The 26836-nt window shown below is 46.2% G+C and overlaps 1 long non-coding RNA gene across 1 annotated transcript in view; it reads left to right on the top strand.

Annotated features, from left to right (window-relative positions):
• LOC141166707 (uncharacterized) overlaps window positions 1–26836 on the top strand; it is a 57247-nt gene that overhangs the window by 14049 nt on the left and 16362 nt on the right. Inside the window, exon 2 of the long non-coding RNA XR_012251337.1 lies at window positions 23988–24117. This is a non-coding gene — a long non-coding RNA (uncharacterized lncRNA). The remainder of the gene's footprint in view (window positions 1–23987; window positions 24118–26836) is intronic.

Genomic DNA, 26836 nt, shown 5'->3' with positions numbered 1-26836 from the left:
TGATTCTCCTGGATCTCTCTGCCGCATTTGACACTGTGGATCACCAGCTCCTCCTCACTATGCTCCAATCTATAGGCCTCAAGGATACCGTTCTCTCCTGGTTCTCCTCCTACCTCTCTGACCACTCCTTCACTGTATCTTTTGCTGGCTCCTCTTCCCCTCCTCATCCCCTTACTATTGGAGTTCCGCAGGGCTCATTTCTAGGCCCCCTCCTCTTCTCTCTATGCACTGCTCCTATTGGACAAATAATCAGCAGATTTGGGTTCCAGTATCATCTCTATGCTGACGACACCCAACTATACACCTCTTCACCTGACATCACCCCTACCCTAATACAAAATACCAAGGATTGTCTGTCTGCTGTCTCTAACATCATGTCCGCTTTATATCTTAAACTGAATCTCTCTAAAACTGAACTTCTTGTGTTTCTGCCTTCCACTAAGCCAACTCTACCTAATATCGAAATTACCTTGGAGAGTTCAACCATAACTCCCAAGCAGCACGCCCGTTGCTGGGGGGTCATATTCGACACTAACCTTTCCTTTACCCCCCATATCCGATCACTCGCTCGGTTCTGTCACCTGCATCTTAAAAACATCTCCAGAATCCGACCTTTTCTCACCTTTGAAACTGCTAAAACTCTTACTGTTGCTCTTATTCACTCTGGACTACTGCAACTCTCTTCTGATCGGTCTCCCTCTTACCAAACTTTCTCCTCTCCAATCCATCCTGAATGCGGCAGCCAGGGTCGTTTTTCTGTCCAGCCACTTCACCGATGCCTCCATCTTGTGCCAGTCTTTACACTGGTTGCTGGTCCGCCTCAGGGTCCAATATAAACTCATCACTCTCACCCACAAAGCTCTCCACAGTTCTGCACCGCCTTATATCTCCTCTCTCATCTCTGTCTATCGCCCTACACGTGCCCTCCGTTCTACAAATGACCTAAGACTAACATCCCCCATAATCCGAACCTCGTACCTCCGTCTCCAAGACTTCTCTCGTGCTGCGCCAGTTCTCTGGAATGCACTACCCCAGGCGATCCGACTGATGCCTAGCCCCCATATCTTCAAGCGCGTTTTAAAAACCCATCTCTTTAAACAAGCCTACCACCCTAACTACTCAGTAAATTAACTTTCCCCTGTTCCCTCCTTCTAAATATCATTCAGAATCTGTTCCCTACTCTTCATCTGTCTCCACACCCTCCATGCACAAGATAACTGCACTCGGTACTCTAGTATTGCACTTAAACATACAGGCTGATGACCGGATCATACAGCTTTATATGAAAATCCCTTTTTATTATAATTGCCACACCTGAAATAACAAGCACTTTTCACCTATTGTGTCCCCCTATTGTGTCCCCCCCATTTCCTTGTAGAATGTAAGCTTGCGAGCAGGGACCTCACTCCTAATGTAACTGTTTAAACTGTCCTTAAATTGTATTGAATTTATTGTCTGTACATATCCCCGCTTAATTTTAAGTGCTGCGGAATTTGTTGGCGCTACATAAATAAAAAATTATTATTATTATTACATACACGTTTCTCATCCTTATTACAATCATTGTATCCCATTATTGTTCTACTCTCCATGTTTTCTCTCGGTGGTGTGAATTCCATATCCATCTTGGCTTTGTTTTTAATTATCCCGTTTTCATTTTAATCATGTTTTTATGCCATTATAAAAGATATACCGTGAATTGAAATTGAATTCTATTTCTCTATAGGTTATTGAGTTTGCAGTCGTTACTACAAATATTCTATCAATATTATCAATTATTTATTATTTGTTTTTGTTTAATTATATTTTCATATATACTATTCTTCTATACTGGAGTATTTACAGGATAAAAATGTGCATACTACAGGATTTTTTCCTACTAATGGATGTAATGTGTGTTAATAAAGCTATCAATGACCCGCAGAAAGCATGTATGTAAAGATAAAAGCAATAATTGAATAAACCACATTCTATTTCAGATTGGAATTGTTTGTAGTGTGAGGGCCACTTGCCTCATGGTGGATGGAGGCTATTTACAATTTTTGAGGTTTTTGTCTTCCTGTGAGTGAAAGCAGCCATAAACCTAAAGATGTAGATATGACGCCAATTACACAACTGAGGTCACAAAGTAACACGGTCGGTGATTCAGATGTCTAAAAGCTGAAACCAGATCACTTAGAAGCACAGACTATAAAGGTCATCCATGAGACACATTCAATAACTGATGGGTCCATAACTTATTAGCACAAGCTTTCTCTGATAATGGACGTTGTAAGTACATTACTTTATCTCCAAGTGTTCAAAAGGGATTAGGAGCTTGTATATGAACATGGGAAAGTAGATCATTTATACACTCTCTCTTGTTAGATGCAATGTTTTATTCATGCTCAGTGGTGTAAGTAGAATCTGATGGGCACCAGTGCAACATTTGGACCTGGGCTCCCATCTGCATTTTTGTCAGATGTATGGGCCCTTGTAGGGTTCCAGATCCTGTGACGACTGTCTCCCATCCTGTAGTAATGTCCCCGATCATGGTCCCTTCCTGTAGTGTATGTCCCCCATCAGGGGCGGATTATACATGTAAACCATAACAACAAAAAAAAACATTTCTCTTTATTTAATTCTTTTAAAAACCCAATACATAAAGACATAAATGCACAAACATTTGTACAACAAAACAGTGATTTAAAAGAAAAGAGCAGAAATGAGGGGAGATAGGGACTAGTTTTGCCCTTCACAATTACCTTCCTGACAGCGGAGGTTGCCACCCTAACTTGAAACACTATGGTGCCCCTGCGCTCCTTGTCGATTGCCCCTATGTAGCCCTACCATTATTCTAACTGAGCAGGCATCCTCAATAGGTGATCAGATAATATGTAATGAACATATATTAATATGGGCTGAGGGGTATCACCAATATTTTTCAACAATCTGACCAGAAAAAAACCCTAACAAACTCCAAGAAGAAACATGTGATGTCCTTGTCAAACAAAGAGTAATCCTTCAAATTATAAATGGTCTGTCAAGTGGCAGTGCAATTAAAACCACAAAAAATCCATATTGAAGTGTTTGCCCCCTTCCTGATTTCTTATTCTGTTGCTTGTTTGCCGCACTTAAATGTTTCAGATCACAAAATAAATTTAAATATTAGACAAAGATAACACAAGAAAACACAGAATGCAGTTTTTAAATGAAGGTCTTTATTATTCAGAGAAAAAGAAATCCAAACCTACATGGCCCTGCATGAATAAGTGATTGCCCCTAAACCTAATAACTGGTTGGACCACCCTTAGCAGCAGCAACTGCAATCAAGCGTTTGCAATAACTGGCAAGGAGTCTTTTACAAAGCTCTGGAGAAATGTTGGCCCACTCATCTTTGCAAAACTGTTGTAATTCAGCTACATTGGAGGGTTTCCGGGCATGAACAACCTTTTAATGATCATGCCACAGCATCTCAGTCAGATTAAGGTCCAGACTTTGACTAGGCCACTCCAAAGTCTTAATTTTGGTTCTCTTAAGCCGATCAGAGGTGGACTTGCTGGTGTGTTTTGGATCATTGTCCTGCTGCATAACCCAAGTTCGCTTCAGCTTGAGGTCACGAACAGATGGCCGGACATTCTCTGGATTTTTTGGAAGACAATAGAATTCATTGTTCCATTTACCACAGCAATTCTTACAGGTCCTGAAGCAGCAAAACAGCCCCAGACCATCACACTACCACCACAATATTTTTATGTTGGTATGAATTTCCTTTTCTGAAATGCTGTGTTACTTCTACACCAGATGTAATTGACGCGCCCCCTGGGCCGTGGGGCACTCGGTGCCGGGCCGGTCGTTGCTAGGGGAGATGTCACAGTGGCGGTGACCCGGTCCGTGACCCAGGGCGGTCATTCAAAAGGGGATTTTTAGAGGGGATTATGTACAAAGTTCGTGACGCCACCTGTGGTATGCGGCTAAAGGGAGCCGCCGCTGCGGAGCAGGTCCTCTGGAGCTGATGTTAGTGCAGCAAAGCTGGTGTGGCTCTCCACAGGTAGAGCTTAGCTCCAGGGCAGTGTAGATGTTATAGGTGATGCTGGGCGTTGTAGTGCAGGGGTGCTGGCGCAGATAATAATCACAGAGACATTGGGGTGCAGTCTTCTGAGTTTACTCACAGTTGTTAAGTTCCTCAGGTTACAAGTTCTGGACTACAACCTCCCACGTCGTGCTGCATTCACCAGGCAGGGGTTCAGCAATCCCTCAGGTAGTTCAAGAGTGCCTGACAGGACCCTTTTCTATGTGCCTTCCTCAGTCGTCTTCCTGCGCTGGCTCTCGCCCTCCTGCCCTGCACCTCACAATCAGTGTCCCAAGCCGGTAGCCTCGGGTCTTGTCGGGCGACCTGCAGTCCCCTGGACACTCTGTGGCCACCTTTTCGGCAGTATAATTGTGGTTGTGGCCACTGCACCTTGCAAGTACAGCAGCCTCCGGTTTCTAGCTGAGCCTTGTAGTTCTCCACTAGTTTAGGGGCTGGTCCCCTCTGCGGCTCGATCCCTCCACCGCCTGGCAGATTCGGGCGTACGGATGGCCTCCAGCACTTCCCGTACCCCTGGGATCCCTTCTGTTCCTGATACCTTTCTCCTGCTCCTTCTCCTCTTCCTTCAGTCCTGGGCCTCTCCTCAGGCCCGCTCTGGAGCAGACCTCGTGCAGAGCCTCTGTTCCCCTCACTTTCCTCCTCCAACTGAACACCACTCCTCACTGACTGATCTGAACTTTCAAGATGGTTCCCTCTTTTAGGCTGCGTGCCCACGTTGCGTATTACAAGCGTATATGCTGCGGAATTTCCGCAGCGTAAACGCTTGTAAAACGCATGTATATCCGCACCCCATGGTCCCCAATGGCATTCCGCAATGTCAATGCCCATGCTGCAGATTTTTCCGCAGCGTATATGCTGCGGTCAAAAATCCGCAGCATGTTCATTAATTTTGCGGAAGCGCAGCGGAATCAATGTGCGGATGGTACCCAAGTCTGGATGAGAGGAGACTCTCATCCAGACCTGGGTACCAAAGAACCTGTAAAAAAAATAAAAAATAAAGTTTATACTTATCTTCTGATGTCTTCCCGGTGTTTTCCCGCCGTCGCGCTGTTGTGTGAAGGACCTGCCACGTCATTGAGTTATGTGACCCATCACATGACTCAATGATGTCACCGCAGGTCCTGCACACAACAGCGTGAGCCGCTCAAGACTCCGGACGGGGCAGAGAATGCATCGGAAAGTGAGTATAAACTTTATTTTTTTATTTTTTACCATTCTGATTCTTTTTTTTTAACTATTACTTGGTCACACTATATAAATCCATGCTGGTTGCATGGATTTATATTGTGTGAACAAGTTGTCAAGCACTTTTCCAAGTGATGCTTAAATCACTTGGAGAAGTGCTTGATAACCTGCATGCGGAAATGCATGCAAAGACGCCTCACAAACGCTTCTACCTGGCGGGAAAACCGCATGTAAAATCCGCATGCGATTTTCCCTCCAGGGAGAAGCGTAAAAAATATGCTTCAGTTCCGCAACGTGGGCACTTAGCCTTATACAGCTTCCTTTCATGCTCCCCTAACCTGCTTCCTCCACCCACACCCACTACATTGTTCCCCCTCACTTGGTTCCCCCCCACTCCAGCCAGGGACCAGGGACTGTGCTCTCCCTTAGGAGCAATCTCGCCCTGCCCTACTGAAGTGGATGTGTTGGATGCAGGCGTTAGGGTCCCGGGCAGCACTCTATCCTTACCTGAGAGTGGGATACCACACCTCTGGATGAGATGCAGCACCTCTGTGGCGACTGAACCCTCAGGAGCGCCACATAAATGGTACATACACCTTCCAAAATGTTCAACTTTTGTCTCATCAGTCCATAGAGTATTCTTCTAAAAGTCTAGGTGATTATCAAGATGTTTTCTGGCAAAAATGAGACGAACCTTTATGTTCTTTATGTTCAGCAGTGGTTTTCGTCTTGAAACTTTGCCATGCATGCCATTTTTGCCAAGTCTCTTTCTTATGGTGTAGTCATGAACACTGTCCTTAACTGTGTCAAGTGAGGCCTGTAGTTCTTTGGTTGTTGTTGTGGGGTCTTTTCTGACCTCTTGGATGAGTCGTCGCTGGGCTCTTGGGGTAATTTTGGTCGGCCGGCCACTCCTGGGAAGGTTCACCACTGTTCCATGTTTTCGCCATTTGTGGAAAATGGCTCTCACTGTGGTTCACTGTGGTCCCAAAGCTTTAGAAATGGCTTTATAACCTTTTTCAGACTGGTAGATCTCAATTACTTTTTTTCTCATTTATTTCTGAATTTCTTTGGATCGCAGCATGATGTCTAGCTTTTGGGGATCTTTTGGTCTGCTTCACTTTGTCAGGCAGGTCCTATTTAAGTAATTTCTTGATTGAGAACAGGTGTGGCAGTAATCAGGCCTTTGTGTGGCTAGGGAAATTCAACTCAGCTACCCAAAGATGTGATAAATCAGAGTTAATTTATGTTTTAAGGGAAAGGAGGGCAAACACTTTTCCACACAGGGCCCTGTAGGTTTGGATTTCTTTTTCCCTTAATATTAAAGACCTTCATTTAAAAACTGAATTTTGTATTTACTTGTGTTATCTTTGTCTAATATTTAAATTTGTTTTGTGATCTGAAACATTTAAGTGTGACAAACATGGAAAAGAATAAGAAATCAGGAAGGGGCAAGTACTTTTTCACACCACTGTACCTCATAGTCTAGTTTTGTACTTAGCTTAATGGCATGTTCTGCCTACGCATTTTCGCCCTCTTTTGGTCATTCAGGGAATTCCTTCAATCAGGACAAGAAAAGAAGACCATAAGCCGTACTGCAATGAGGATAATAGCTCAGACCACAGGCAATATGCCCCAACATAGCCCCCTACATACAATATTAGCCCCACACAGCCCCCCTATATACAGTATGAGCCCCCACATAGCTCCTTATATACTGCATGAGCCCCCACATAGCCCCTTACTTAAAATGAGCCCTCACACAGCCCCCTATATACAGTATGAACCCCCACACAGCCCCATACATACAGTGAGTCCACACACAGCCCATACATACAGTGAGTCCTCAAATAGCCCCCAATATAAAGTATGAGCCCCCACACAGCTTCCTATATATAGTACAGTGTGAGCCCACACATAGCTTCCTATTTACAGTATGAACCCCTATATAGCCTCCTATATACAGTATGAATCTGCACATAGCTCCCTATATACAATATATACAGTATGAGCCAGCACATAGCTCCCTATATAAAGTTTGAGCTTGCACATAGCTTCCTATATACAGTATGAACCCCCATATAGCCTCCTATATACAGTATGCGCCTGCACATAGCTCCCTATATAAAGTATGAGCCCGACATCGCTCCCTGCACCCTCATCCTGGTATAATATGCCCCATCCTGGGCCCCTTCCAGTAATATATGTCCCTCATCCTGGTATAATGCCCCCATCCTGGGCCCCTTCTAATAATATATGTCCCTCATCCTGGTATAATGCCCCCATCCTGGGCCCCTTCCAGTATTATATGTTCCTCATCCTGGTATAATACCCCCATCCTGTCTGGGCCCATTCCAGTAATATATGTCCCTCATCCTGGTATAATGTGCCCCGTCCTGGGCCACTTCCAATAATATATGTCCCCCATTCTGCTATAATTTTCCCATCCTGGGCCCCTTCCAAAAATATATGTCCCTCATCCTGGGCCCCTTACAATAATATATGTCCCTCATCCAGGTATAATGTGCCCCATCCTGGGCCCCTTACAATAATATTTGTCCTTCATCCAGGTACAATGTGCCCCGTCCTGGGCCCTTACAATAATATATGTCCATCATCCAGGTATAATGTGCCCCATCCTGGGTTTCTTCCAGTAATAATGTCCCTGTCCCAGCATGACCAACATACTGCCTGTTCTCACCAGCTGTAGTGCCAGACAATGTTAAAATGAAAAATATCTCTCAATTTGCCTTTTTAGATTTCTGAAATCAATAAAACATTAAAAAAGTATAAAATCAGTGAATTATAGTTTCAAAGTTTTAAAGGAAATCTTTGTCAATCGATTAATGCAAACTGCAGGCCGCATTAATCCGAGTCTGGCTGCACGATTGCAACCAGGTAAACAGGAGCGGACACAGAAAGAAGAGGGTCCCTGCGCAAGAACAATATATGGGCCCTCAATATAACACTTATGGAGCCTTGGATCAGAGGCAGGACAAGCTTTCCTGTTGATATCCCCACACTTAATGTCTAAGGTTCTGCATGAAGGATGTTGGGTGGACAATCTCCCCCTTATTTATAATTTCACATTTTCTTCCACCTCTATCCTCTCCACATAGGTGCAGTTGTGACACTTTTTTTCGGTCGAAAAATCTTAATTGCTGATATTTACATTCACAATGGCAAAAGAATTTTGAAGTCAGACAATAGCGCCCTCTGCTGTTCAAATGGGCACAAATATTAACATTTCCATTGTTAAGGTAATAACTTTGACATAGAGCAGAATGTATGTCAGGGGTATCAAACATGCGGCCCTTCAGACTGCTTCATGCGGCCCGCAGGCATCATAGACTCCGATCACGGCCCGGTCCAGGAGCTGCCGGCAGCTGCGCTTCAGTTCAGTGTATTGCCACGCAGAGACCGGCTTTCTGCACAGCAATACCAGTGTCAGCCGCCGGCCTATCAGAGGCCAGCAGCTGACATCTGCGTCCCAGCGCAGCAGCGTATGATGCCACTGACACGCGCAGATGTCAGCTGCTGGCCTCTGATAGGCCGGCGGCTGACACTGGTATTGCTGTGCAGAGAGCCGGTCTCTGCGCGGCAATACACTGAACTGAAGCGCAGCTGCCGGCAGCTCCTGGACCGGGCCGCGATCGGGGTCTATGGTGCCTGCGGGCCACAGGTGCAGAAAGGACGCCGAGGGAACGGAGGACAGGTGAGAAGAATCTTTTTTTTTCTCTTGTGTGTGTAGAACGGCACAAGGGACAGTCCTCCAAGATGGGGACCAGGCTGGGGACAGTCCTAAAAGATGGGGACCAGGCTGGGGACAGTCCTTAAACATGGGCACCAGGCTGGGGACAGTCCTAAAACATGGGGACCAGGCTGGGGACAGTCCTAAAACATGTGCAAAAAGAACTTCGGCACTCCATACATGAATATATAAGAAATATTGTATCTAGACTAATGTCACTTTGAAAAATGAAGGTTTTTTGCGCATAATTTGGCCAATTTATGTGTGCCCATCAACCACGACAAGGTCACCTTCGTATGATGGGAAACTACGCTACGCTACCACTAGATATGCCACTCTTGGGCTGTAACCCTGTATGGACAATATGTCTCTGCTTGGGCTTTTAACCTACAATGTATGGGCTGGTAGAGCTAGTTAAAACCACCTGTGACTGAATGGGAGGGACACATGGTCAGAAAAAAAGCTGTCAAACTTCTAATAGTGTGAACACGTACCTGCTGCAATGCTCCAGGAGCGGGATCCCAAAAATGATTAATAGAAAAAAAGAGAGGGGTTGCTCACTGGTCTATTCGACCCCTCTCTTTTTTTCTATTAATCATTTTTGGGATCCCGCTCCTGGAGCATTGCAGCAGGTACGTGTTCACACTATTAGAAGTTTGACAGCTTTTTTTCTGACCATGTGTCCCTCCCATTCAGTCACAGGTGGTTTTAACTAGCTCTACCAGCCCATACATTGTAGGTTAAAAGCCCAAGCAGAGACATATTGTCCATACAGGGTTACAGCCCAAGAGTGGCATATCTAGTGGTAGCGTAGCGTAGTTTCCCATCATACGAAGGTGACCTTGTCGTGGTTGATGGGCACACATAAATTGGCCAAATTATGCGCAAAAAACCTTCATTTTTCAAAGTGACATTAGTCTAGATACAATATTTCTTATATATTCATGTATGGAGTGCCGAAGTTCTTTTTGCATTTGAGATGACTTTTTTCTTCAGAGCACCCGAATAGACTAGTGAGCGACCCCTCTCTTTTTTTCTAGTCCTAAAACATGGGCACCAGGCTGGGGACAGTCCTAAAACATGGGGACCAGGCTGGGGACAGTCCTAAAAGATGGGCACTAGGCTGGGGACAGTCCTAAAAGATGGGCACTAGGCTGGGGACAGTCCTAAAAGATGGGCACCAGGCTGGGGACAGTCCTAAAAGATGGGCACCAGGCTGGGGACAGTCCTAAAACATGGGGACCAGGATGGGGACATTCCTAAAAGATGGGGACATTACAACAAGATGGGGACCAGGATGGGGCATTACTACAAGAGGAGGACATATCTACAATATGGGGACCGGTATGTGACATTACGATAATATGGGGCCCAGTATGGAATATTACGACAAGATGGGGATAAAGATGGGGGACATTGCAAGATGCAGACCAGGGTGGGGCACATTACTAAAAGATTTTGGCAGAAAAACTTCAAAATAAAGCATGAAAAAATATTTTGCCACTAAAAATGCTGCTTTATATCTAAACTAAAGTAAACAAAAAAAGTGCATGTTTTATTATCACCACATCCATAACGATCCAAGCTATAAAAAATAAAACAGCAAAAATGCTCAAAAGGTGTATAGAAAAAAAAAAATGGTATCACTAAAAATGTCACTTTGTCCTGCAAAGAATGCGGCCCCCCAAATTAAATTTTTTTCCATGTGCGGCCCATATACCCAGCCGAGTTTGAGACCCCTGATGTATGTTATGAACTCATACAATCAGGTATAACAGAATTAGCAAAGAACTTCACTAGTAAAAAATGAACGGATCAAACCAAATAGTAACATAAATGTTTCAGTTTTCAGAGCAGGTAATGTGTGCAATACATACAAAATTTCCTTTCTAAATACCAAAATCTATTTATCCCCAGCAGCAAATGCCTGATAACAAGAGAAGAATATATTAAATTAGACTGAACCACAAATATAGATAAAATAGACTTGGCTCATGAGTTGTCCGTTCCATTGGGGTTACCATGAAATATTGTTTTATTTTTTTTTCAACTCATTTTATTGAAAGATTGTGCATTAATAAAAGGCATATATCAATAAGTAAAATGTGAAGAAACAATTGTCTCGTTACCTGCATGACTTATTAACCTATAGCGTTGACAAACAACCAAATTATAATCGAAATACAAACATCGGTTTATTGATACTTAAATACAAATAGACATAAAATTAGTTCAAGGGAGACCATTACACAAAAAACTATGTTAAAAACGCATGATGGGGAATGAAGTAAAGATATATAGCTGAGTGATTCTACCGTAATGTAAAAAAATATATAAAAAGGTGGCAAATACTGTCACATATAATACACTTATGTACAAAAAGATACATAATATCTAGACCAGGGATGTCAAACTGAAATACAGAGAGGGCCAAAATAAAAAACTTTGACAAAGTAGCGGGCCAACCTTGATATCTATTAATAGCCCTCTACACAGTATAGTGGGCCCCACATAGTCCTCCATACAGTTTAATTGGCCCCTCATAGTCCTCCATACAGTATAATGGGCCCCACATAGTCCTCCATATAGTATAATCGGCCCGACATAGTCCTCCTAATAGAATAATGGGCCCCACATAGTCCTCCATATAGAATAATGGGCCCCACATAGTCCTCCACATAGAATAATGGGCCCCACATAGTCCTCCATATACAATAATGGGCCCCACATAGTCCTCCATACAGAATAATGGCCCCACATAGTCCTCCATACAGAATAATGGCCCCACATAGTCCTCCATACAGAATAATGGCCCCACATAGTCCTCCATACAGTATAATGGGCCCCACATAGTCCTCCATACAGAATAATGGCCCCACATAGTCCTCCATACAGAATAATGGCCCCACATAGTCCTCCATACAGTATAATGGGCCCCACATAGTGCTCCATACAGTATAATGGCCCCACATAGTAATCCATACAGAATAATGGGCCCCACATAGTGTTTCATACAGTATAATGGGGGGGTCAGTGCCGGTGTCGTGGGCCAAATATAATCACTCTGCGGGCCAGAGTTTGATATGTGTGATCTAGACCATTAAATAAATAATCAATCAAATAATAATGATGTGCGGCATAATGATAGATAACTACATATCTAATATAATATTAATAAAATGACATGTGCATATGACGCGCCCCCTGGGCCTGTGTTGTGTAGCGTTGCGCACGCGGGGAATACCCGGAGCCGGATCTGTCGGGGTTAGTAGTCCTCGTGGCGGTGACCCGGTCCGTGCCCAGGGTGTCAAACTAAGTGGCGGAATTTAGCAGAAGATGTTATAGTGTTCGACTACGCCACCCGTTGAATGCGGTTATGAAGCCGCCGCTGCAGGGCAGACCGCTGAGGCCGGTGGTACAGTTGTGCAGCGTGGGTAGTATAACCCCCAACGGGAGGGGTATGGCCTCAGGGCAGCAGACGTGGATGATGGGGATAGCAGAATTGCACGCAGGCACCAGGAACCACTCAGACGGTGCGGTGTAGTTCAGGGTCTTTACTGGTGGCAAAGGTAGACCCTCCCGGGAGTACTGGCTAGCGATCGGGGCCTGGTCAGTCCGTGAGCAGATAGGATCTCCCCCGGCCAGGCGGAGTTGTAAGCCTCCCCAACTAATTGTACTCTTCCTGGCTACCTTGCTAGAAGCGGGTAAAAGTAGCCCACGTCCCTGAGTGTACCGTGTGGTGCTCACCCGTATGGCCGGTGACTCGGGGCCTTCTGGTAGCCTCCGCTCCACGACGGCGGTGCTGGTCCCTTGCGTGTGACCGTGCCTTCGGGTTTCTTGGCCAGAGGACCTGAAATCCCCTGCCGGACGGTTTCTGCTGCTGGGTATGGAACAGTCCCCACAGCCTCGGACTCCGTGTCCGGTGAGATCTCTTCAGTCAGAACGAGCTCTACAGCTTCCAGTCCTGGACCCCTTTTATCACTGCTCCCACAGAGCTCCTGATCTTGCTCTCCCTGCATCTGCTCCACTCCAGACCAGACTGTGTCTCTGTCTCTGTCTGTGTTCTCCCTTTCTAACCCCACCTCAGCCCCAGTTTATATAGGGGAAGTTCTTCCCCTCTCAGGACTGGGCAGGAGGTGTGGCATGCTTAGGATTCCTGACCAGGAGACCTCCCACCTGCTCACAGACGTAATATTGCTATTACTGTGGTAACCAGACCCCTGGGGTTCCACATTCCCCCCTAGTAAAATTTAGTACTCCGGGACTAAACATATTTTTGAAAACATAACAGGGTATAAACAGGAACAATACAATAAAGAAAAACACGTTAGGGTGGTCACGGAGTGTCCGCAACCGGGTGCAATTTTTGAAGCAAAAAGGGTGTCCATTTCACCAAAGAACGGGGAGCTGTAACCAGGTAGGGGTCTGTCCTGCCCCGAGTCTTTAACAGTCTATAGTCCATTCCTGGGTTACGCTCCAAACATATATACAACAGAGTTCCAGTTAATCCACAAAAGACACCTATAAAATAACTGGAAAAACATAATTATTTACAAGCAACAGTAAACAGGTAAATACCAATAAGACAGTCTGAACACTTTAGATCCTCCAACGTACGGGCAACTGGCCTCTATTGGCCCTAGTAGACCTACGGAGCTTACTGACCGGTCCTGAGCTACAGGGTGTAGGAGCTGTCAAAGGTAAGCTGGGCAGCTGTCTACGGACTCTTTGGCTCACTAGGGGCACGGCAGGCTCACTATAAGCAGAGGGTCGATTCTCCTGGTCTGCTTGTGTGGGGTCTTCTGCCTCCTGGACCGGCTGCTCTTCCAGCTCTACCTGTTTTTCCGTAGGCACTTGGGATGCTGGCTGGAGGAAGGTGAGGACGGGTACCACAACAGCGCCATTTACCTGTGTCCAAGACCGAGGGAAGTCTCCGAGTACAGTACTGACCATCTCTTCCCTTTCCTCTGTGGGTCGAGGGTTTTCTTGATCTTCTTCAGGGTTTCGTAGCTGCTCGGGACACTTCTTCAGGTGATCTCGGGAGACAATGGCTGTGGTTTCTCCTCCATCCTTACTGATTGTGCAGATTTTTGGGTTTTCATGGCTTGATGGCAGTACGGTGTACGGGTCCTTCTCCCACTGGTCGTCCAACTTGTGGAGCCATCTTTTCCTCTTCAAGACCTGCTCTCCAGGTACCAGGGGAACAGCGGGAGCACACTGGTTGTAAGTCTTCTCCTGTCTTTCTCTTGCTTGACGGAGACTTCGCTCAACGCTCTCCTGTACTTTCCGGTACTGCTGCTGCCTCTCTGTGTCCCAGTCTGCTTCTGGTGAAGTGTCCTCGGGTGTCAGGACTCCCATATCCAGATCAACAGGCAGCTTACCAGGTCTTGCTCTCATTAGGTAAGCCGGGGTACAGTTGGTAGAACCTACAGGGATGTGGTTGTATAGGTCCACCAGATCAGGCAGTTTCTCAGGCCACAGACTGCGTTCTTCCAGGGGCAATGTTTTCAGAAGGTCTATCACCACCTGGTTCATCTTCTCGCAAAGTCCATTGGTTTGCGGATGATAGGGTGTTGTTCTTATCTTCCGGCAGCCATACAGAGTGCAGAACTCCTGGAAGACTTCCGCTTCAAAGGCAGGTCCTTGGTCCGTCAGCACCTGCTCTGGGTATCCGTGAGGACAACAGAAGTGCTGCTGGAAGGCTCTAGCTGCTGTTTGAGCCGTTAAGTCCTTGACGGGGACTACAACCAAGAACCGGGAGTAGTGATCCACGATGGTTAACGCATAGACGTAGCCACTTCTGCTGGGGGTCAGTTTTACATGGTCCAAGGCTACCAGTTCCAACGGCTGCCTGGTGACGATGGACTGCAGGGGAGTCTTCTGGCTGGCATGGTCCTTCCTTCTTAATTTGCATGGGCCACAGTCTCTGCACCACCTCTCGATGGTCCCTCTCATGCCTACCCAGTGGAACCGCCCGCGCAGCAGGAACTCCAGCTTCTTCCATCCGAAGTGCCCAGCTCCGTCGTGGTATGCCTCCAGTACCATAGCCGCGTCTCTTCTTGGCACCACTACTTGCCAGATCAGTTCATGCGTCCGGGAGTTAACCATTCTGCGCCACAACTTCCCCTTGTAAAGAAACAGTCGACTCTTCTCAGCCCACAGTTGCTTGGTCTCCTCCGGAGCGTCTGGGTCAAGGCGGGCATCTGGCCGAGTCAGCATCTCCTTCACTAGTCGGACGGCGGGGTCACTGTCTTGTGTTTCCGCCCAGTTGTAATGAGGTAAGGGGTTGAACGTAGCGGATTGCTTACCCCTTACACGGTGGGAATACTGGGTAGTCCCATGACGGTGAAACGCGGGGAGTTCAACTTCTTCCAGTTCCTCTGGATCTTCCCCTACGTCCGGTAGGTTTGGCATTCTGGACAAGGCATCCGCGTTGGTATTGGAGCGTCCTGCCCGGTATTTGATCGTGAACTCATAGTTGGACAGGCGGGCCATCCATCTCTGCTCCAGGGCACCGAGTCTTGCAGTGTCCAGGTGTGTCAACGGGTTGTTATCCGTGTACACGGTGAACCGCGAAGAGGCGAGGTAGTGCTTAAAGCGTTCGGTGACTGCCCACACCACTGCCAGGAACTCTAGCTTGAATGAGCTGTAATTCTCAGGGTTTCTTTCGGTGGGTCGCAGTTTTCGGCTGGCGTAAGCAATTACCCGTTCTCTCCCCTGCTGGATCTGGGACAGTACGGCTCCTAGCCCGATGTTACTTGCGTCGGTGTAGAGGATAAAGGGCTGGCTGTAATCGGGGTACGCCAGGATTTCATCCCCCGTGAGGGCCATCTTCAGCTGGCGGAAGGACTCTTCTTCCAGCTTCTCCCATCTGAAGGGCGGCTTCTGGTTCTTGGCCTTCCTGGACTGGCCTATCAGGAGGTCCTGCATAGGAGCTGCCTTTTTGGTGAAACCGGGAATGAATCTTTGGTAGTAGCCTACCAACCCGAGGAACTGCCGCACTTCCTTTACGCTGGAGGGTCTTGGCCATTCCTTAATCGCGGTGATCTTATCAGGGTCGGGAGCCACTCCGTCAGCACTCACCACGTGTCCCAGGTACTGCACTTTTGGTTTTAGCAGGTGACACTTCGACGGTTTCACCTTCAGACCGTAGTTTGCCAGGGCTTCGAACACTTCCGCCAGGTGTTTCAGGTGGTCCTCGTAGGTTTTGGAATAAACTATAACATCGTCCAGGTACAGCAGGACCGTCTCAAAGTTCCGGTGTCCCAGACAGCATTCCATCAATCGTTGGAAGGTTCCTGGTGCGTTGCAGAGTCCGAACGGCATGCAGGTAAACTCGCTAAGTCCCATCGGGGTGGTGAATGCGGTCTTCTCCCGGTCCGCCTCTGCGACAGGAACCTGCCAGTACCCGCTAGTGAGATCCAAAGTGGAGAAGAAGTTAGCAGATTTTAAAGCAGCCAAAGACTCCTCTATCCTTGGTAAGGGGTACGCATCTTTGTGTGTGATACGGTTGATTTTCCGGTAATCTACACACATTCTCATGGTGTTGTCTCTCTTTTTAACCAAGACTAGTGGAGCTGCCCAGGGGCTACAGCTATCCCTGATTACCCCAGCCTCCTTCATGTCTCTAAGCATCCCCTTGGCGTGTTGGTAGTGTGCAGGGGGTACGGGACGATACCTTTCCTTTATGGGAGGATGATCTCCCGTGGGGATGTGATGTTCCACTCCCTTTACTCGCCCGAAGTCCAGCGGGTGTTTACTGAACACTCTCTCGTATTCCTGGATCACCCGGTAGACTCCCTGCTTTTGGTGAGCAGGTGTGGAGTCAGTACCCAAATGCAGTTGCTGACACCAGTCCTCCATTTGTTGCTTAGAGCCGTTACCTTCCTCTGGATGAGATGGAGGCAAGGGTTCCACGGACTGTACAGAATTTTGGTTGATGGTATACAATTTGGCTAGTGTAGTATACCGGGGCAGGTACACTTCCCTCTTCCCGATATTTATTATGCGAACGGGCACCCTCCCATGGCGTACATCAACCACCCCCCGTGCCGTCAAAATGGTGGGCCTACTATCTGAGTAGACTGGCTCTACCATTGCCTGGTAATCTCTACCTCTCAGACCAATAGCTGCCCGGCACCAAATCATCATTTCACTTTTCGGGGGCATGGCAATAGGGAAAGGGTCACACATTCTCACGCTACCAATCTCACCACCGGAGAGTTCCACCTGTTGCCGTCGCATCAGTGCCCGGATCTCTTTTTGGAGCACTCGCTGCTGGCCGGAGCTGGCGTTCTTGGCAACCTGCTGTAAAATGAGAATCACCTCTGCAAGACAATTTTCAATCACATTAGTTCCTAGAGTTATCTTTGGGTGACTCTCTCGCTTGTCAATGTCTACAATGATCAGTCCCTGTGCTGCCAGTTCGACTTTACCGATTTTAATGGTCATCTCTTTAAATCCGATCTGTGGCACGGGCTGACCATTGCTGGCGATGATACTCAAGTCGTCGTCTGGGTAGCGGGTTATATCCGAGTCATTCCAGTACTGCTTGAAGAGCACGTACGGGATGGTGGTGACCTGTGACCCGGTGTCAAGTAGGGCACACATAGGAATGCCATCCAGTACTACAGGCAAGACTGGACGTCCTCCCACGTATTTGTCACGCCAGTTCGATGGGCCTGGTGATCTTATTCCTAGGGGTTGGCCCTCTACCCCAGGTTGTGCCAGTTTGACAGTACCTTGCCATATGTCCGGGTTGATTGCAGCGGCGGCAGATGGGTTGTCCGTCCTCGTTGTATCGGTCGCTGGGTCTTCCTCTGGCCGGTGGGGTCCTCCTTGGTCGGCGCCACGGGATATCCTCCGGTCCGGATGCCAGCTGGATCTTCCCTGGAGTAGAAACCTGTAAAGACTGCACAGTTCGGGTTAGCGCGGCAACGCTTTTAGTTAGCTCTTGGACCTGATGGTGCAGGTCTGTAGCCGGGTCATTGTTTAAAGCCTGCGCATCAGCTCCCACAGGCCCTGCCGACAAGGGCGCCGTCTCCTGGTCGTAAATGGTAGCAGGGCGTTTGTGGGTCACAGCGCCACCTGGTGATGGTTCTCGGAGCACCCGGATGGCTCTGTCCTTGAACTGTGCAAAGTCCAGATGAGGGTCCTGTAAGGCCATTTCCCGCAACTGGGTTCGGTGGGCATTGCAATGTAGACCCTCTATAAATTGTTCAGTCAACAGCTTGTCTTCGTTCCCTACGCCGTCAGGGTCGGCCTGCTTAATGGCTCTCAGGGCCTCTTGTAGGTTTAGTGCATAGTCCCTTATATTCTCATGTGCTCGCTGCTTGCACCCGTAGAATCTAAGCTTGATCTCGGCTGAGGTACGGGTATCAAAGGTGTCCTTCAGCCGGGCTAGTATCTCTGCGACAGTCCTCCTCCTCCCAAGTGGCCAGGACTTTACCTCCCTTTGGGCTGCCCCTGTTAATTGAGCAACCAGGATGCTCACTTTTTGCTCTTCTGTGAGGGGGTACACCTGGAAGAGGCTATCCAGCCTTTCTCTGAAGTCATTTAGGGTATGGGACTCCCCTGAGTACTGGGGTAGCCAGGCTGCCCCCGGGATGTAGGGCATGGTGAAAGGCATGACCGCAGCAGCGGTGGTGCTGGCGGTGGCTGTAGCAGTGAAGCTCTCCTCCGTATCCGACATCCTCCTCCCCCCTAGTGGACCGTGGCCTACCTTGCGATGATCCTCTTCCGTAGGCCGCGGCTCCGCAGTGGATCGTCAGGGTTGAGGACCTTCCGTCGCGCTCCTGTGACGTCGGCGTCTGCTGGGCTCCTTCCAGGACCTTACGCAACGTCCGGACGTGAGGCGGGGCTTCAGTTCTCGCGCACTTTCGGAGTCCACGCCCCTCTTCTTCTCGCGCGGCGTCCTCGAGATGGCGTCCAATGGCGGGAAAACTCCACGGATGGCGAGAAGAAGGCAAAAGATGGCGTCGGATGGCGGGAAAACTCCACGGATGGCGGGAAGAAGGCAAAAGATGGCGTCGGATGGCGGGAATCTTCACCACAGGTAAGTTTAACAGTCTTTTTCAGGCACGCAGTACCCGGTGGTTGCGGGCACGAGATCCTGCCGACTACGCCAAAGTTGACGCGCCCCCTGGGCCTGTGTTGTGTAGCGTTGCGCACGCGGGGAATACCCGGAGCCGGATCTGTCGGGGTTAGTAGTCCTCGTGGCGGTGACCCGGTCCGTGCCCAGGGTGTCAAACTAAGTGGCGGAATTTAGCAGAAGATGTTATAGTGTTCGACTACGCCACCCGTTGAATGCGGTTATGAAGCCGCCGCTGCAGGGCAGACCGCTGAGGCCGGTGGTACAGTTGTGCAGCGTGGGTAGTATAACCCCCAACGGGAGGGGTATGGCCTCAGGGCAGCAGACGTGGATGATGGGGATAGCAGAATTGCACGCAGGCACCAGGAACCACTCAGAGACGGTGCGGTGTAGTTCAGGGTCTTTACTGGTGGCAAAGGTAGACCCTCCCGGGAGTACTGGCTAGCGATCGGGGCCTGGTCAGTCCGTGAGCAGATAGGATCTCCCCCGGCCAGGCGGAGTTGTAAGCCTCCCCAACTAATTGTACTCTTCCTGGCTACCTTGCTAGAAGCGGGTAAAAGTAGCCCACGTCCCTGAGTGTACCGTGTGGTGCTCACCCGTATGGCCGGTGACTCGGGGCCTTCTGGTAGCCTCCGCTCCACGACAGCGGTGCTGGTCCCTTGCGTGTGACCGTGCCTTCGGGTTTCTTGGCCAGAGGACCTGAAATCCCCTGCCAGACGGTTTCTGCTGCTGGGTATGGAACAGTCCCCACAGCCTCGGACTCCGTGTCCGGTGAGATCTCTTCAGTCAGGACGAGCTCTACAGCTTCCAGTCCTGGACCCCTTTTATCACTGCTCCCACAGAGCTCCTGATCTTGCTCTCCCTGCATCTGCTCCACTCCAGACCAGACTGTGTCTCTGTCTCTGTCTGTGTTCTCCCTTTCTAACCCCACCTCAGCCCCAGTTTATATAGGGGAAGTTCTTCCCCTCTCAGGACTGGGCAGGAGGTGTGGCATGCTTAGGATTCCTGACCAGGAGACCTCCCACCTGCTCACAGACGTAATATTGCTATTACTGTGGTAACCAGACCCCTGGGGTTCCACACATATACAATACAGACCAAAAGTTTGGACACACCTTCTCATTTAAAGATTTTTCTGTATTTTCATGACTATGAAAATTGTACATTTACACTGAAGGCATCAAAACTATGAATTAACACATGTGGAATTATATACTTAACAAAAAAGTGTGAAACAACTGAAAATATGTCTTATATTCTAGGTTCTTCAAAGTAGCCACCTTTTGCATTGATGACTGCTTTGCACACTCTTGGCATTCTCTTGATGAGCTTCAAGAGGTAGTCACCGGAAATGGCCTTCCAACAATCTTGAAGGAGTTCCCAGAGATGCTTAGCACTTGTTGGCCCTTTTGCCTTCACTCTGCGGTCCAGCTCACCCCAAACCATCTCGATTGCGTTCAGGTCTGGTGACTGTGGAGGCCAGGTCATCTGGCGTAGCACCCCATCATTCTCCTTCTTGGTCAAATAGCCCTTACACAGCCTGGAGGTGTGCTTGGGGTCATTGTCCTGTTGAAAAATAAATGATGGTCCAACTAAACGCAAACCGGATGGAATAGCACAGCTATACCCGTGGCAGCTGCCGGCCTATCAGAGGCCAGCAGCTGACATCTGCGCGTGTCAGTGGCGTCATATGCTGCTGCGCTGGGACGCAGATGTCAGCTGCTGGCCTCTGATAGGCCGGCGGCTGTCACTGGTATTGCTGTGCAGAGAGCCGGTCTCTGTGCGGCAATACACTGAACTGAAGCGCAGTCCTCCATATAGAATAATGGGCCCCATATAGTCCTCCATATAGAATAATGGGCACCACATAGTGCTCCATACAGTATTATGGGCACCACATAGTGCTCCATACAGTATTATGGGCACTACAAAGTCCTCCATATAGTATTATGGGCACCACATAGTCCTCCATACAGTATAATGGCCCCACACAGTCCTCCATACAGTATAATGGGCCCCACATACACTCCCTGACAGAAGTTATGTCGCTTATCCATGTTATGTAAATAAAAGCTTATAACGTGACGTTAAATTCATCCATTGGTTTTATAAATTACTCTTTTGAAAGCTGAATCCCTCCCAAATTTGGTTTAGGTTAAGAAAATAAATTGGCATCAATGCTGAAATATTAATCATTTAATGAACACAGAATGGTCAGATTTTGGCAAGACAAAAGTTTTGTCGCCTGGTCATATAATGCACCCAATCCTAGTTTACATACTCACCAGTGCTCAGTAAATGATCGGTTAATTAGTGGGTGTGTATAAAAAGAAACCCAGCACCCCAGACCTTCACTTGAACTGCAACTTGAGCTCTGACAACATGTCAAATATCCACCCTACGACCAAAGCCTTGATTATCAAGAGGCTGAAGACCAGATCCACTGCAGAGGTGGCTGGCATCTTTAATGTGTCTCAGTGTCAAGTACAAAGAATTAAAAAAAGATTTGAAGACACTGGAGATGTATTTGACAAGCCCAGGTCCGGCAGACCCCGCAAGACAACTGCTCAGGAGGAACGTTTGTTGGTTAGAAAATCCAAAGCAAGCCCCTCTTCCACTGCAGCAGAGCTCCAACAGGCCTGGTCACATCAAGTCCTTGTGTAAACTAGAGCAGTTTGTACGATTCTGTCTCAAAATGGCCTCCATGGTCGAATCAGTGCCCAGAAGCCAGCACTAAACAAAAGGCAAATAAAAAACCGTGTGGCATTTGCAAAGTCCCACAGCCCGCTAAACAGATGGTCGCTGGAAAAATGGCAGAAGGTGGATTTCTCTGATGAATCTTCAGTAGAATTACACCACAGCCGCCGCAAATACTGCATGAGACCTACTGGAGCCCGTATGGATCCAAAATACACCCAGAAAACAGTTAAATTTGGTGGTGGAAAGATCATGGTCTGGGGTTACATTCAGTATGGGGGTGTGCGAAACATTTGCAAGGTGGAAGGCAATATCAATAGCCTAAAATATCAAGAAGTATTAGCTACCTCTTACATTCCAAATCATAAAAGGGGTCAAATTCTGCAGCAGGATGGTGCTCCATCTCATACATCCATCTCTACAACAAAGTTCCTCCAGGCAAAAAAGATCAAGGTGCTCAGGGACTGGCCAGCCCAGTCACCAGACATGAACATCATTGAGCATGTTTGGGGTAGGATGAAAGAGGAAGCTTGGAAGACAAAACCAAAGAATCTAGATGAACTCTGGGAGGCATGTAAGACTGCATTCTTTGCTATTCCTGATGACTCCATTAATAAATTGTATGAATCATTGTTGAACTGCATGGATGCAGTCCTTCAAGCTCATGGAAGTCACACAAAATATTAAATATGACTCTAGCACCACAACTTCATTCATCAATGTTATGCAACATATATTTGTATTTTGAGATAATTATTTGTTTGAATATCACATTACTTTCTGTGGGCGACAAAACTTTTGTCTTGCCAAAATCTGACCATTCTGTGTTCATTAAATGATCAATATTTCAGCATTGATGCCAATTTATTTTCTTAACCTAAACCAAATTTGGGAGGGTTTCAGCTTTCAAAAGTAATTTATAAAACTAATGGATGAATTTAACGTCAGGTTATAAGCTTTTACTTACATAACATGGATAAGCGACATAACTTCTGTCAGGGAGTGTAGCACCATACAGTATAATGGCCCCACATAGTCCTGCATACAGAATAATGGCCCCACATAGTGCTCGATACAGTATAATGGCCCCACATAGTCCTCCATACAGTATAATGTCCCCACATAGTGTTTCATACAGTATAATGGGGGGGTCAGTGCTGGTGTCACGGGCCAAATATAATCACTGCGGGCCAGAGTTTGATATGTGTGATCTAGACCATTAAATAAATAATCAATCAAATAATAATGATGTGCGGCATAATGATAGATAACTACATATCTAATATAATATTAATAAAATGACATGTGCATATATATAAGAGGATATAAAAGTTAAAATTCAGAGCTAAATTAATTATAAGGGTGGCACCAGTACCTAAAAAAATATATAACTATGTAACGTAGCCTCCAGATATATATCAAAATAGTATGATCATGAAGGCATAGGTATACAAGGGGACATATAATGCATCTCAGAAATATAGATATAATCATGCGGTATCAATAAAACATAGATGACAAATAGATTCCAAGTGGATACATACCCCACACCATGAGTAAGGAACCCAACGCGCATTTTGCCGGTGGCTTTAACAAGTGAATGAATGAGACATGTCATGCGGGTAGTTAAACCAAAAGGGACCAATCAGAAAGGACCTATTGTCATTATCACCTGCAGCACTGAACCCATGCATGTGAAGGTGCTGACGTCACTTCCCAGCTGGAAGGCGCTTCTCCACAGAGCGCACTATCCAGGGAGGAGGCGACGCCAGCGTGCGCTGCAGGTTGGAACGCAAAATAATCAGAAAAGTAGTACTCACGTGTCACAGGAAGTGATGTAGTGCTTGCGCTCCACGTTAGAACGCAGGAAAACGGGGCTTAGTCGAGTGTGGATAAGATGAACGTCACATTGGAAAGCAAAAGAGACGTGAAGGGTACAAAGGTGAAGGAGACAAGGAGTATATGAAAAAAAGTGGGGAAGAAACATGTGAATATGAAATATAAGAAACAAAGAAAAAAGGGAAGATAGGTACTGTAAGTATACTGGGGAATAAACCCCAAACAGGAGAGGTAAAAATAATAAAAGAACAAAGTATGAACCCAAGGTGAATTGGGTGGATATTGACAATACAAGGAAAAATATTAAAAGTAAAAAACAAATATACTAAAGAAATGTACACATATATAACTTTCAACAGGGATGGATCGCATTTATGAAACAGTTTGAAGTGACCGGGCAGCATCTTCAGCACCACAATGTCCTCAACATCTCTAGCAAAGTGGATATCCAGAACATGCTCCCTGACTCGTTAATGAAGTTCTCATGAGGTAAGACCACATACATCTTATTACATGGGCATCAAGTGCAGTAAATAACCCCAATGGTTGTGCACAAAATTGTATGAGTAATCCTGTTAGTGTTGGTATCGGATGAGTTCCAAAAGCAGTTGGTGGATTCACTGTTGGGGTACGCTACACAAGTACCACGGGGGTGACAACCTCATTTTGGGCCCTTAGAGTCAAAAATTTCACTTGTTTTGTGCAGATTGGGGTGGCTTTTAACCATGATATCTCTTAAATTTCGTGCACGTTGATATGTAATTGCTAGATTAGTAGGGAAATTTAGTGTAAGTCTCTGATCCAATTATAGGATATTCCAGTATTTCTTTATAGCCATCCACATCTCATGATTTTTAGAATTGTATGATGTGATAAAACGGATGGTATCGGTTTTCAAAGTATATTTCCTAAATCATTAATGTAAAACGTCAGATCTTTTTGAAAATCTTGCACGGTGGTAGCTTCTCTGGACAATCTTATTGTTGTTCCCTCTTGTCAGCAAATCTTTTCTTGAGGTCATTAGATTCCCTTTCAAAGTCAGTATTGTTGAAGCAGATTCTTGGCATTCGAAGGAACTGTCCCGTTGTGATGTCATTTATGAGACTTTTTGGATGTGAGAATTCCGCATGTAGCTATGTGTTTTCAGAGGTTGGTTTATGATAGACGTTGTTTTGAATAAAGCCATGTGCAGCCACATTGAGTAAAACAGCCAGGAAGTCCAAATTTGATCTCCCTGCTTTATATGTCAGTTTAAGATTCAGGGTATTTGTATTCAGTATGGATTCAAAAATCTGTAAATCCTCCTCAGAGTCCTGCCATAAAAAGATAATATCATCAATGTAGAGATACCGAAATAGGATTTTCTCACATTGAGGTTTAGGATCAGACATAAAAATGGCCCTCTCCCACAGCCCCACAAACAAGTAGGCGTATGAGGGCGTGCATGTGGCCTCCATGGCAGTGCCCTGGAGCTGAAGGTAGGAGGAATTGCTAAAAAGAAAAAAATTGTGGGCCAGGGTAAAGTGAAGAAGTGTTGTAATGAGGTTACATATCTCCTTTGTATGGTTGGATGTTTCCAGAAAGAATGATACGGCCTTTATCCCATCAGTATGTTGTATAGATGTGTGCAGAGATTCAACATCACAGGTTACTATTAGCGTTTCGTTATCCATTATTCAATTGTATTTCATCCACTTTCCTCAGTATGTCAGAGGTTCTTTACATATAGGGTTCACAAAGATTACCCATACAAGACACTATTGGTCTCCCAGGTGGATTTTCGGCATTTTTATGAACTTTGGGTAACATGTAAAATGTGGCGATCTTTGGATCCTTGTAGAAGAGGCAGTCCGATTCTTGTTTGGAGATTGACCCCCATAATACAGTTTGAGTAAGAATTGTGGTCAATTGGTTTTTATAACTGGTCAGGGGATTAAATGTGAGTTTCTTATAGGCCACTGGATCACTGAGGTAGCGTTTTATCTCTTTCTCATACATTTATCTAGGCCAAAGAACCACATTTCCCCCTTTGTCCAAGGGGAGGGTTTTATAACAATATCACTCATTCGACTGAGTTGCTTAAGGGCCAATCTCTCATCCCTATTGCAATTATAATATGGGAATGTGGATGGAATATTCTTTAACTCCTCACCAGTTTATCAAATAATTCTGTTAGGGAACATAGAAAAAGGAGGAAAATGTTGACCTGGTGGTCGAATAGATTTCATTAGCTTACCAAAATCAGATTGTCATTGCTTGTGTGACTCTACAAGACGTGGTAACCCTAGTGATTGTGAAAATGTTGTGGAATGGACTATGTTACTAAAAAGGAATTGGATGAGGTGAATCATACTTTATTTAATAAGGGTCTACATAATGTGGAACAATCACAAGTTCTTGAAAATCAATTGCTGGCCATGTCAAATATTCTAGAGTCAAGGAATACCTTCTTGAAAGATTAAGAGGTAATCTGTAGTTTCTAAATGGAGAGCATGAAAACTCTATATTAGTGACTACGAGTTACTATGAATATAAAAATGAATAGAGATCAAGAACTTGGTTAGGAGGTAAGAGAAGATATCGAGAAACATCTGCCAGAGAGACGATCATACCAAAGTAAGTAAGTAATCTAACTTCTCACCAACTACTGAGACTGAACCTAATCCTATTTAAAGGTCTAATCTTCTCTCTATTTAACACCTTAGATCCATTCACAGTAACAAAGGACATATATATATATATATATATATATATATATATACAGTACAGACCAAAAGTTTGGACACACCTTCTCATTCAAAGATTTTTCTGTATTTTCATGGCTATGAAAATTGTACATTCACAATGAAGGCATCAAAACTATGAATGAACACATGTGGAATTATATACTTAACAAAAAAGTGTGAAACAACTGAAAATATGTCTTATATTCTAGGTTCTTCTAAGTAGCCACCTTTTGCTTTGATGACTGCTTTGCACACTCTTGGCATTCTCTTGATGAGTTTCAAGAGGCAGTCACCGGAAATGGTTTTCACTTCACAGGTGTGCCCTGTCAGGTTTAATAAGTGGGATTTCTTGCCTTATAAATGGGGTTGGGACCATCAGTTGTGTTGTGTAGAAGTCTGGTAGATACACAGCTGATAGTCCTACTGAATAGACTGCTAGAATTTGTATTATGGCAAGAAACAAGCAGCTAAGTAAAGAAAAA

The sequence above is a fragment of the Phyllobates terribilis genome, unplaced genomic scaffold (assembly GCF_046119375.1).
Source record: "Phyllobates terribilis strain yellow unplaced genomic scaffold, ASM4611937v1 Scaffold_11__3_contigs__length_659146591, whole genome shotgun sequence".
In the NCBI taxonomy this organism is placed as follows: Eukaryota; Metazoa; Chordata; class Amphibia; order Anura; family Dendrobatidae; genus Phyllobates; species Phyllobates terribilis.
The sequence above is the reverse complement of the archived record's forward strand: the minus strand, read 5'-3'. Positions and strand labels throughout refer to the sequence as shown.